Source organism: Strigops habroptila, chromosome W (genome assembly GCF_004027225.2).
Source record: "Strigops habroptila isolate Jane chromosome W, bStrHab1.2.pri, whole genome shotgun sequence".
In the NCBI taxonomy this organism is placed as follows: Eukaryota; Metazoa; Chordata; class Aves; order Psittaciformes; family Psittacidae; genus Strigops; species Strigops habroptila.
Window position 1 is genome coordinate 17,034,452 of NC_044301.2, and position 14,442 is coordinate 17,048,893.

Genomic DNA, 14,442 nt, shown 5'->3' on the forward strand with positions numbered 1-14,442 from the left:
TGTATGGCTAACGACAATATAGTCAGAACATGCTAGGAGGAGCTATCCCCCGTGTTCTCCGGCGCCGCAATAAAGAATACCTGCTTGTCAACTTAAAACTTTGATGGCGAGTTCCTAGCGAGTTCCTAACGAGTTCTATGAATCAATTATTAAAAAAAAAAAAAAGCAGTAGGACAGATCAGAAAAAAAAATAGAAATTAAGCAAGCATTCATAATGCAGAGACATAGTCACCACCGTGGATCCAGCAGCGTCCCAAGTGTCCGTAGTTGTCTTCGGTGGTGGGAGTCCCCCAGGGTCGGTAGTTGTCTTTGGAGGTGTGTGACCTCAACGGCAATTACCTTTTTCCCCTTTTATTATGTGCTGGGGGGAGCACCTCTGTTCTTAATGTCATGTACTGCACCTTCCTGGTGGACCAGTTTCGCTAGTCTTGCAGCCAGCTCTTCAACTGCACACATCTGTAGCAATCCTTGAGATAATGGGCAGCAATTCCTCACACCAATCCTTGAGATAATGAATGGGGAGGTTTATCTCAGCTCCTCCCATCCACCTCTCAGGAAATAGAGAGATGGGGTCTTATCTCAGCTCTTCCCGCCCATCTCTCAGACAATGGACAGTGGAATCCCATCTCAGCTTCTCATACTAATCTTTGAGACAATGGATGGTGGAGTCTGATTTCAGTGCAGTCTCTCACAAGACCCCGACCTCCTGGGACAAGGGGACATGCCCCAGGAGTTTTCCTTGGGGGAAAAGAGAGGGAGATTAACATCTCAGGACTGTTGATGAGAAGAGAGGAAGGCGATGTACAGACCAGGAGGGCCACCCCATGGGGCAGACTTGCAGTAGTCTGCCTTGCTGCTTGTAGGGGTAAACCTGAACTCCCAAAGAAGTGCTGGGGCCCTTGGAGCTGAGAGAGCAGCATGGTCCCTGTCCCCAGAGAACACAGGCTGTGACGATGCTGAAGAGGTGTCTCTGGCACATCCTCCTGAGGACACAAAGGCTGTGACACTGGAGCTCAAGTGCACAATAGTCTCAGCCGTGAGCCAGGGGAGCCTGTCCCCGCCATGCAGCTGGGTGCAGGTGGGACAGCCACAAGCACCAGGGAACTGTCTCCCTTTTACCATGGGCAGCACAAACAGCTGGGTGTTTCCTCCATTTTTATTACCCTGGTTTTATGTAGTGCCTCCATATTTTTTCTTATTAAAAGCCTTTGGGGGTTTGACCCAGAGCTGGTGCTTGCCTGACCAGGTGTCGGGATGTCTCCCTGTGGCTGATCGGGAGCAGCAGAGCACAAAGACATGGGTGCAGGGAAGGGGCACATAGCATCATAGAATCATAGAATACTTAGGGTTGGAAAGGACCTTAAGATCATCTAGTTCCAACCCCCCTCCCATGGGCAGGGATGCCTCACACTAAACCATGTCACCCAAGACTACATCCAACCTGGCCTTGAACACTGCCAGGGATGGAGCATTCACAACTTCCTTGGGCAACCCATTCCAGTGCCTCACCACCCTCACTGTAAAGAACTTCTTCCTTATATCTAATCTAAACTTCCCCTGTATAAGTTTGAACACATTACCCCTTGTCCTACCACTACAGTCCCTAAGGAAGAGTCCCTCCCCAGAATCCTTATAGAATCATAGAATCATAGAATCTACGCTGACTCATGGATGGTGGCAAATGCCCTGTGGGGGTGGTTGCAGCAATGGAAGCAGAGCAACTGGCAACACAGAGGTAAACCCATCTGGGCTGCTGCATTGTGGCAAGATATCGCTGCTCGGGTGCAGAACCTGGTGGTGAAGGTACGCCACATAAATGCTCATGTACCCAAGAGTTGGGCCACTGAGGAACACCAGAATAACCAGCAGGTGGATAAAGCTGCTAAGATTGAAGTGGCTGAGGTGGACTTAGATTGGCAACATAAGGGTGAATTATTTTTAGCCCAGTGGGCCCAGGACACCTCAGGCCATCAAGGCAGAGATGCGACATATAGATGGCCTCATGATCGAGTGATGGACTTAACAATGGACGTTCTTGCCCAGGTTATTCACAAATGTGATACATGCTGCAGTTAAGCAAGCCAAGCAGTTAAAGCCTCCCTGGTATGGAGGACAATGGCTGAAGTACAAATATGGGGAGGCCTGGCAGATTGACTATATCACGCTCCTACTGACCTGCCGAGGCAATCGCTATGTGCTTACCATGGTGGAAGCAACCACCGGATGGCTGGAAACATATGCTGTGCCCCACGCCACTGCCCGGAACGCTATCCTGGGCCTTGAGAAACAAGTCTTGTGGTGACACGGTACCCCAGAGAGACTTGAGTCAGACAATGGGACTCATTTCCGGAACAACCTTATAGACGCTTGGGCCAAAGAGCATGGCACTGAGTGGGTATATCTGATCCCCTATCATGCACCAGCCTCTGTGAAGTGCACACCCAATTCCCATTTACTGAGTGCATAGGGTTATTTGGGTAGATAAGGCTGTGGTGCAGGTGCTATGAATTTGAGGAGTGGTCTCTGGGGGTTGTGGTGATCTTTTGGGGAGAAATACCCTCACTCATTTTACCCTTTTATGGAAATCCATAAAAAGAAATCCATCTCTTTTTCAGTTGGAGTGTAGCTGGCCTCAGATCCTCTGTATCCCAGACTCCAAAAGCTGAGGGGTCGACCTCAAGTCTCCCCTGGAGCTGTCTGCTAGAGGCTCCAGGTTTTCTGCTTGCTCTACCAATCCGAATCATTCATTTGGATCATTTGCATGACACGTGAGCTAGATAACTGCAGTAAACTTTGGAAATCCAGGAATGATGAGATACAGTCACAGAATTAAACCTAGGGCAAGTCTGTCACATCTCATGTCTGATTAGCCTTCTTAATTTATGCCTATATGCATAAAAAATCAGCTGATGGGAGAGTCTGTTTAAAAACAAAACCGAGAAAAGCCTTTATGCAAAAGAGGAAGCAGTCATCAAAACTTGTCTATGTAATTATGGGCTATACACGTATTTACTCAAACAGAGGAAATAGAACAACTTTAAACTATATGTTTAAAATGTGCTTCAGCCCATAGCCAGCATGATTAAAATCTATTTTCACGCTTCTTTGCTTTAGCCTTAATCAATGTTTCCACAGTTCAGTAATCTCTAGTATAGAGAAGAGGATAGGAGGCCTCACTACAATCAATTTTTATAGTGTTACTCTGCTTATCAGAGAATTATCAGGAATTCTTGCTTCTAGGTATAGACTAGCCCAGGATGTTGCAGATGTTGACAATGTTAGGGATGGGGACAAGAGGTTCTTTTAAAATGATAAAGTTTAGAATTTTTAGAGCAGTGACAATTTTTCTAGGTGATGAAGCACAGAGATGAACAGGATCGTGAGGAAAGCTGCACTCAACTACGACTGTTAAGCTATGTTCTCAAAGAGACTAAAAATGCAAAAACTGGGAAGATAAATTGGAAAAGCAAAAAAATCTCCAAGGACCCCTTACGAGAATCAATATCTTTGCCCCTCTCTGTAGAGACTAGAGAAGTAGCTACTTTTTGTTATTTGGGGTCATGCTCTGCTGATGATTAAATTGCTAGATAGTGCACTGGAAGGTCACTCTTTATTTAATGCTCATCCTTTATACACTCCATTGTGTCATAGAGGTTTAGCCTAACCACAGCCTCTCAGTGGAAATCCCCAATAGGTAATATTTTCTCTTTCCTTTTTTGCTTTGAGATTTGTTGTACAAAAGATATATGGAAGTTGTTGCTGGTTTTGAAGACATTGGTGCAGAGGACAAAGATTGAAGGAGAGGCCATCCAGGGAAGGACCTAACCATCAGATAGATAATTCTACCCCTTCCCTAAGTTCTTTTCTAGGGCACTCAGACCTGGGGACTGAGCCAGGCTCATGGCACTAGTGCAAACATGTACGAGCAGATTGTTTGTTGCCTAAATTTAAGAAACCCAATTACCCAATTAAACACTGGCATCAATTGAATGCTACCTCTTTCCTTAATACTGGCCCCTTGACTTAAAATATTGCTGCATATCCTTGAAGAGCTGCCCCAGTGGGTCACCTGCATGAACACAGCAGCATGGTCAGAGATGTGTCCTTCTTGCAATACCTCCTCCTCTTCTGCCATTAGTTTGTCTTGCAGAGCCCTCAAATACACATCCTGATTTCTGGGCAGAGGAGTATTGGACTGAAGATGCACTAAAAGGGGCTACCCTTGTTCCATGTCTCTGTGTGTGTGTGTGACCAGAGGAGTGGGGTGTTAACCACTGCTGCTTTCCCAGTTGCAGTTCCCTGTGTTGTGGTTTTGTGACCACCTAATCAATAAACATCACTAGAGGGCTGGTTTGATTTCTTCCATTCCCCCTTTCTTTTTTCTTATTTTCTTTTATTATTTCTTTTTTTGGAAGAAAGAATATCTTTATATATCACCTTCTTAAATCTCAGCATTTTGCATTGCAGGACTGCACAGATATCTGCAAAAGATGTTTGTACTGTGCCCCAGGATGAGGAAACCTGCAGATGACAACTCTGAGGTAGTCTGAAAAGACTGATACTCAGGTTTGCTTGAAGAGGACCTGAAATGACACAATCCATGTTTGACCCTGTGTTTGAAGATGTCCTCATGGTTGTGGAGCCCCTGTTGAATGTGGAGACTCCTGTTGAATGCCCCATTCGGCCCTGGCAGCTCTCGGCAGCCAATCAGGCGAGCAGGGGGTGGATCCAGGAGCTTCCACAGGAGATTTAAACGGCTCTAAGGAGTGCGAGCAACCAGGATGTTGTGAGTCAGTTCGTGCAGGGAGGTCTTTGCAATCTGCAAGTAGGTCCATACCTTGGGGAAGTACTAAGTGCTCTAAGTCTCTGCCACGATGGCGTGCATTCAACTTGGAGCCAAAACCACTGTGTCTGCTGAAGCAGCCCCTGAGATGGATGCTTCTACTCAAACAGAGCTGGTAAGGAAAGATATATCAGTACAGGTGGTAGCCTGTGTTGGACACCCAGATACCTCTTCTTGGGAAAAGGCTAGCACCTGCACAAAGTGTGCACAGGCTGAGGACCTGTTGCGACAGGTAGCAGAACTACAAGAGATGGTGGATAGACTGCACAGTATTAGAGGGTCTAAAACAGTGATAGATACATGGCTTCACAACCATGTACCTACAGTAGATATTGTCGAGGCTGAGACACCTTGGACCCTAGTGACCCAGAAAAGCAGGGCTCTAACTCAACATCCCCCCTCCAACATCAAGATCAATAACAGATACAATGCTTTGAAGGCTTTAGATTGCCATGAGCAAGGCCCACAAGGAGAACGTGCACCAGTAGTGCAGCATGGTGGTTACCATAACCAGAAATGTCAAGTAATTGTAGTGGGTGATTCTCTGCTGAAGGGCACTGAGGCACCCATCTGCTGGTGTGATGGGGGATTATGAGAGGTATGCTGCCTACCAGGGGCAATGATCCATGATGTTGCTGAGAGGGTTCCCCGGCTTGTCAAGAGAACAGACTACTACCTGCTGTTACTTTTTCATGTGGGTACATGACACAGCAAGCCATAAATAAGGTAGGCTCAAGGAAGACCATGGACCCCTGGCAAGAGAGGTGTAAAATATTAGCGCCCAGCTCATCTTCTCATCTATTCTACCAGTTAGGGAAATGGGGATGTCCAGAAGCACACACAAGTGCCACCCTGGGCTTTGAAAAGAATATATGTGCTGTCATGATCATGAGGGGAGAATAAAGTCATGGAAAAAGCCAGCAGCAAAAGAACTGTCCTCAGGTCACAATGGGCTGACCATGACTTCCCTCCGATCATCACCCCAACAAAGAAGGAACTTTGACAAAACCAGACGAGCTCAGCAGTGACGAGATGTGTTCAGTGGTGTCATCAGCAGGCAACAATCCAACACTACACACCATCTCTCCTGCCCTGAAAGACCGTTACAAGAGTTGGAGCCTGACATCATGGACTGAATGAATTCAGCAAACTTTATAGGGATGGTCCATGGACTAAGGAATGATATCTGTTTCTTTATGTGTGTGTGTGTATATATATACATGTATATGAGAGACAAAAAGTGATGGTATATTGAAAAATACGGGATCTCAGCATGACGTGAATGGTATGGAATAAGGGGTGGATACTGTCCTGGGTTCAGCTGTAGCAGTCATTTTTCACCTTCTTAGTAGCTGGTGCAGTGCTGTGATTTCGACTTTAGTCTAGGAACAACACTTATAACACACCAATGTTTTTAGTTGTTGCTAAGTAATGTTTACTCCGACCAAGGACTTTCTCAGTCTCATGCTCTGCCAGCGACGAGGGGCATGGGAAGCTGGGAGGAAGCAGAGACAGGACACCTGACCCAAACTAGCCAAAGGGGTATTCCATACCACAGCACGTCATGCCCAGTATATAAACTGGGAAGAGTTACCCAGAAGGCCCAGATAGCTGCTCGGGTCAGGCTGGGTATCAGTCGGCAAACGGTGAGCATCACCAAGTATTGTGCATCACTTGTTTTTTTTGCTTTCTTTTCCTTTTCCCCTTTTAGTTTTATATTCTCTCCCTTTGTTATTTCCCTTATCATTATTATTATTAGTCATAGTAGTAGTGGTTTTGTATTATACCTTAGTTACTGCACTGCTCTTATCTCAACTCGTGGGAGTTACATTCTTCCGATTCTCCTCCCCATCCCTCCGGGAGCGGGGGGAGGAAGAAGGCGGGGAGTGAGCGAGCGGCTGCATGTTTCCGAGTTACCAGCTGGCTTAAACCACGACAGTTCTTTGTGATGCCGAACGTGGGGCACGAAGGGTTGAGATAATGACAGATCTGACCAGAGTGTGTCTAATCATATTTGTAATAAGCATTCATTGTTTCGGATTGATAGTCACTCGTCACAATGCTGGTTTATTGGCTCTCAGAGTTGTTGTGCTTGATCTCAGAGTTTCAGCATGTCGTACCTTCCTTACAGACAGTATTTGCTGTTTTAGTGTTTATCGGCTGGGGGGCCTGGGCTAATGTTCTTGTTTCACTGCACTTCATGGTAATGACTTGTAATACAATAGACTCATTGATCATGAAACTGGTGTGGCTTGCATTCCCAGCGTGGTCATCACCTCTATACTTTGGGAGGTATATAATGAAATTTTTTTGCAATTGCATATCTTTTTTTTTCTCCTCGGGGGGTCAACCTACGAAGGAGGCATTCCCTTACACCCCCTGCTCCCCCACCAGGCTATTTACAACAGCATTTGAGAGTTCAGAAGGTTTTGGATGGCCTTTGAATACACTTGAGACCTGCCTGCTGATTGTGCTGGGGATCAGCATGTTGGCACACACATGGAGTGTGTTTTACCCACGGCCATCCCGCCCTGGGAACACCCTATTTCGTCTGATCTCGAAAGTTAAGCAGTATCGACTTCAAGTCTGGTCTAGGGTTAGATGATGATTTAGGAGGACCACCAAGAGATTTTCCCCGAGGCTGGACAGTCATGAGTGGCAGGGTGTGTGGGATAGTATGGGCAAGTATCTAGGCCAGTGGGCCCCTCCAGTGCTTTGGAACTTCACCACTGAACAAGTGCAACATCCAGAAAAACTAGTAAAACACTTAAACGAGGTGTGCTGTCATCCTGGTAATACCAGAGAGGGACAAATCATGGCAACGTGCTGGGGCTTGGCCCATGCCTACAGAGCCCTGCTCAACACTATCCAGCACCTTCAAAGGGAAAAAGATGTCTCTGGATCTGATGACAAAGCAATAGACAACGCAGCTACTCCAACTCCAAGTACAGCAGCTACGCCAACCCCGGTGACAAGCACAGCAGCTACTCAAACCCTGACAGCAACAGACAACGCAGCTACTCAAAGTACAGCAGCTACGCCAACCCCGGTGACAAGCACAGCAGCTACTCAAACCCTGACAGCAACAGACAACGCAGCTACTCCAAGTACAGCAGCTACGCCAACTCCAGTGATAAGAACAGCAGCTACTCAAATCCTGACAACAACATACAATGCAGCTGTTGGTGTTACTCAACCCCCAAGCACAGCAGCTGCACCAACCCTGGCAACAGACATTGCAGCCACTCCAACCACAGTGATAGACACTGCAGCTAAATCAAATGGCCAACTCGTGCCAATATCAGTTGCCCCTGTAAGCAAGGGGAAAAGCAAATGAGAGGCACAAAGAGCAACCCCTGCAGTGAAGAAAGATGAAGTCCCAATGCACTTACTACAGGGGACAGCATCTGAACAAGAGTTACTACTAAGTGAATCAGAGGAAGAAGAAGAAGAAGAAGAAGAGGTGACTTCTTGACCCTGTATCTTGACCAAGCTGCGGAATCATAGAATCATAGAATCGTAAGGGTTGGAAAGGACCTTAAGATCATCTAGTTCCAACCCCCCTGCCATGGGCAGGGACACCTTGCCCTAAACCACGTGGTACAAGGCTCTGTCCAACCTGGCCTTGAACACCGCCAGGGATGGAGCATCCACAACCTCCCTGGGCAACCCATTCCAGTGCTTCACCACCCTCACTGTAAAGAACTTCTTCCTTATATCTAATCTAAACTTCCCCTGTTTAAGTTTGAACCCATTACCCCTTGTCCTACCACTACAGTCCCTAAGGAAGAGTCCCTCCCCAGCATCCTTGTAGACCCCCTTCAGATACTGGAAGGCTGCTAGGAGGTCTCCACGCAGCCTTCTCTTCTCCAGGCTGAACAGTCCCAATTTTCTTAGCCTGTCTTCATATGGGAGGTGCTCCAGCCCCCTTATCATCTTTGTGGCCCTCCTCTGGACTTGCTCTGACAGTTCCATGTCCTTTTTATGTTGAGGACACCAGAACTGCGCACAATACTCCAAGTGAGGTCTCACGAGAGCAGAGGGGCATGATCACCTCCTTTGACCTGCTGGTCATGCTTCTTTTGATGCAGCCCAGGATACGGTTGGCTTTCTGGGCTGCAAGCGCACACCGCCGGCTCATGTTAAGCTTCTCATCAACCAACACCCCCAAGTCCTTCTCCTCAGGGCTGCTCTGAATCTCTTCTCTGCCCAACCTGTAACAGTGCCTGACATTGCCCCAACCCAGGTGTAGGACCTTACACTTGGCTTGGTTAAACTTCATAAGGTTGGCATCGGCCCACCTCACAAGCGTGTCAAGGTCCCTCTGGATGGCATCCCTTCCCTCCAGCATATCAACCAAACCACACAGCTTAGTGTCGTCGGCAAACTTGCTGAGGGCGCACTCAATCCCACTGTCTATGTCGCCGACAAAGATGTTGAACAGGACTGGTCCCAACACCGATCCCTGAGGGACACCACTCGTTACAGGTTTCCAACTGGACATCGAGCCATTTACCACAATATGTGGTAAAAATGTGAAAAGATTTCACATATGTGGAATATGTGAAAAGATTTCACCCTTCTTCCAGGGGAGCACATTGTCACCTGGTTGCTCCAATGACGGGACAATGGAGCCGACGGTTACAAACTAGAAGGTAGGGAAGCCAAGCAGCTGGGATCACTTGTTTAGGGAAGGAAGAATTGACAAAGCGATTGAAAAGAGAAACGAGCCCTCAGCCTTTGGAGATGGCTCTTGGCAGCTGTGAAGGAAAGGGTTCCCTACAAAGATGATGTTATGAGTCATCCAGCCAACTGGACCACGATAGAGAGAGGCATCCAGTCCATGAGGGAATCAGCCATTCTAGAGATGATCTATCATATGCTGGATGCCGGGAATGCATCCGTAGATCCAGATGAACTTGAAATTACACGATCCATGTGGTGGAAACTTACACGGAGTGCACCATCATCATATGCCCACACATTGGCATCAATGACCTGGAATGACGGAGCATAACCAACAGTGGATGAAGTGACAAGCCAACTCTGAGAGATCAAAGACAGTCTCACACCTTCCATCATTTCAGCTGTGGAAAAACTGTCCCAGGAGTTCAAACAATTGAGAGACGATTTATCGGATCTATCCAGCTCCCCACGTGTACCAACCCATGTCTCAACTATTAAAAGAAGGAGCACTACTGCTCGAGAAAGAAAATATAGGAGGTACACGCCAAGGGCCACCCTATGGTTTTACCTGCAGGACCACAGAGAAGACATGAGAAAGTGGGATGGAAAACCTACCTCAGTCCTAGAGAAACAGGTGCGTGAATTGGAGAACAACAGTGAAGGATGATCGTCTCCAGTCTCTGGTGAGCAGTTTTCCAGATAGAGTGGAAGAGCTGATTTTACTCCAGCTCCTGTGATAAGGAATACTAATTCCTTTCTACAAGACCTAAGTGGGGAATCTCATGATCACTATTAAAGGGGCCTTGCCTCCAGCCAGGTGGAGGAGAGGGACAATCAGGTTTATTGGACTATGTGGATCAGATGGCCTGGCACATCAGTCCCACAGTAGTATAAGGCTCTAGTAGATACCGGTGCACAGTGTACCCTGATACCATCAAGGTATCAAGGGACGGAACCCATTTATATTTCTGGAGTGACAGGAGGATCTCAAGAGTTGACTGTACTGGAGGCTGAAATCAGCCTGACTGGGAAGGAGTGGCAAAAGCACCCCATTGTGACTGGTCCAGATGCTCCATGCATCCTTGGCATAGACTATCTCAGGAGAGGGTACTTCAAAGACTCAAAAGGGTACCGATGGGCTTTTGGTATCGCTGCCTTGGAGACAAAGGAAATGAAGCAGCTGTCCACCTTGCCTGGTCTCTCAGAGGATCCTTCTGTTGTGGGGTTGCTGAAGGTCGAAGAACAACAAGTGCCAATTGTGACCAGAACAGTGCACCGGCGGCAATATCACAACAACTGAGACTCCCTGATTCCCATCCATAAGCTGATCCGTAGACTGGAGAGCCAAAGAGTGATCAGCAGGACTGGCTCACCCTTTAATAGCCCCATATGGCCAGTGCAAAAGTCTAATGGAGAGTGGAGATTAACAGTAGACTATCGTGGCCTGAATGAAGTCACACCACCATTGAGTGCTGACGTACCAGACAGGCTAGAACGTCAATATGAACTGGAGTCAAAGGCAGCCAAGTGAGATGCCACAAGTGATATTGCCAATGCATTTTTTTCAATCCCTTTGTCAGGAGATTGCAGGCCACGGTTCGCTTTTACTTGGAGGGGCGTCCCCTTGGAATCGACTGCGCCACGGGTGGAAACACAGCCCTACCATCTGCCATGGATTGATCCAGACTGCACTGGAACAGGGGCAAGCTCCAGAACACCTGCAATACATTGATGGCATTATCGTGTTGGGCGATACAGTGGAAGAAGTTTTTGAGAAAGGGAGGAAGATAATCCAAATCCTGCTGAAGGCCGGTTTTGCCATAAAATGGAGTAAGGTCAAGGGACCTGCACAGGAGATTCAATTTTAGGGAAGAAAATGGCAAGATGGACGTCACCAGATACCCACAGATGTGATCAACAAGATAACAGCAATGTCTCCACCAACTAACAAGAAAGAAAAACAAGCTTTCTTAGGTGTTGCGGGATTCTGGAGAATGCACATCCCAAATTACAGTCTGATTGTAAGCCCTCTCTCTCACGTGACACGGAAGAAGAATGATTTCAAATGGGGCCCTGAGCAACAACAAGCCTTTGAACAAATTAAACGAGAGAGAGTTTATGCAGTAGCCCTTGGACCAGTCCAGACCGGGCCAGATGTGAAAAATGTGCTCTACACTGCAGCCAGGGAGAATGGTCCTACCTGGAGCCTCTGGCAGAAAGCTCCAAGGAGGACTCGAGGTTGGCCCCTCGGCTTTTGGAGTCAGGGATATAAAGGATCCGAGGCCAGCTATACTCCCACTGAAAAAGAGATACTGGCAGCCTATGAAGGGGCTCGAGCTGCTTCAGAAGTGATTGGCACTGAAGCACAGCTCCTCCTGGCACCCCGGTTGCCTGTGCTGGGCTGGATGTTCAAAGGCAGAGTCTCCTCTACACATCATGCAACCAATGCTACATGGAGTAAGTGGGCTGCACTAATTACACAACGAGCTCGAATAGGAAATCCCAGTTGTCCAGGAATTCTAGAAGTCATCATGGACTGGCCAGAGGACAAAGATTTTGGGATGTCACCAGAAGAGGAGGTGATGTGTGCTGAAGAGGCCCCACCATATAATGAACTGTCAGAGAGTGAAAAGCAGTATGCCTTGTTTACTGATGGGTCCTGCCATATTGTGGGAAAGCATCAGAGATGGAAGGCAGCTGTGTGGAGTCCCCTGGGACAAGTTGCAGAAACTGCTGAAGGAGAGGGTGAATCAAGTCAGTTTGCAGAGGTGAAAGCCATCCAGCTGGCCTTGGACATTGCTGAACAAGAAAAATGGCCAGTACTTTCTCTCTGTACTGACTCATGGATGGTGGCAAATGCCCTGTGGGGGTGGTTGCAGCAATGGAAGCAGAGCAACTGGCAACCCAGAAGTAAACCCATCTGGGCTGCTCCACTGTGGCAAGATATCGCTGTCCGGGTGCAGAACCTGGTGGTGAAGGTACGCCACCTAGATGCCCATGTACCCAAGACTCGGGCCACTGAGGAACACCACAACAACCAGCAAGTGGATAAAGCTGCTAAGATTGAAGTGGCTCAGATGGACTTAGATTGGCAACATAAGGGTGAATTATCACACTCCCACCGACCCGCCAAGGCAAGCGCTATGTGCTTACCATGGTGGAAGCAACCACCGGATGGCTGGAAACATATGCTGAGCCCCACGCCACTGCCCGGAACACTATCCTGGGCCTTGAGAAACAAGTCTTGTGGCGACACGGCACCCCAGAAAGAATTGAGTCAGACAATGGGACTCATTTCCGGAACAACCTTATAGACACTTGGGCCAAAAAGCATGGCATTGAGTGGGTATATCACATCCCTGATCATGCACCAGCCTCTGGGAAAATCAAACGGTACAATGGGCTGTTAAAAACTACCCCGAGAGCAATGGGTGGTGGGACTTTCAAACACTGGGATACACATTTACCAAAAGCCACCTGGTTGGTCAACACTAGGGGATCTGCCAACAGGGCTGGCCCAGCCCAATCAGAACTTTTACGTCCTGTAGAGGGGGATAAAATTCCTCTGATGCACATAAAGAATTTGTTGGGGAAGACAGTCTGGGTTATTCCTGCTTCAGGGAAAGGCAAACCCACTCGTGGGGTTGCTTTTGCTCAGGGACCTGGATATACTTGGTGGGTAATGCGGGAAGATGGGGAAGTCCGATGTGTACCTCAAGGGGATTTAATTTTGGGGAAAACAGCCAATGAACTCAATTGGATGCTGTCGCCTGCTATACAACACTTTTATAGCCCACCAGCTAGATATCTTCAGGTCGCCAGCAACTGACCCTGACTTCCCTCCGATCATCATCCCAACAAAGAATGAATTTTGAGGAAACCAGATGAGCTCAGCAGTGACCAGACGAGTTTGGCGGTGTCATCAGTAGGCAACAACCCAGCACTACACACCGTCCCTCCTGACCTGAAAGATTATTGCAAGAGATGGAGCCTGACATCATGGACTGGATGAATTCAGCAACTTTATAGAGATTGGTCCATGGACTAAGGAATGATCTCTTTTTCTTTGTGTGTGGGTGTATACATACATATATATGAGACAAAAGCGATGGAATATTGAAAATATGGGATCTGAGCATGACGTGAATGGTATGGAATAAGGGGTGGATACTGTCCTGGGTTCAGCTACAGTAGTCATTTTTTTCTCCTTCTTAGTAGCTGGTGCAGTGCTGTGGTTTTGACTTTCAGCCTGGGAACAACGCTGATAACACTGATGGTTTTAGTTGTCGCTGAGTGATGTTTACTCCGCCCAAGGACTTTCTCAGTCTCATGCTCTGCCAGGGAGGAGGGGAAGCCGGGAGGAAGCAGAGACAGGACACCTGACCCAAACTAGCCAAAGGGGTATTCCATACCATGGCACGTCATGCCCAGTATATATAAACTGGGGGGAGTTACCCGGAAGGCCCAGATTGCTGCTCAGGTCGGGCTGGGTATCAGTCGGTGGGTGGTGAGCAATTGTATTCTCTCCCTTTCTTATTTCCCTTATCATTATTATTATTATTGGTGGTAGCAGTAGTGGTTTTGTATTATACATTAGTTACTGGACTGTTCTTATCTCAACCCGTGGGAGTTACATTCTTTTCATTCTCCTCCCCATCCCTCTGGGAGCAGGGGGAGGAAGAAAGGGGGGAGTGAACGAGCAGCTGTGTGGTTCAGATTTAATGGCTGGGCTTAAACCACGACAGTTACTGGACTGTTCTTATCTCAACCTGTGGGAGTTACATTCTTTAGATTCTCCTCCCCATCCCTCCAGGTGCCGAGGGGACAAAGGGGGGGAAGTGAGCAAGTGGCTGTGTGGTTCTGACTTACCAGGTGAGCTTAAACTATGACAGGCAATATTAATAAAAGATCCC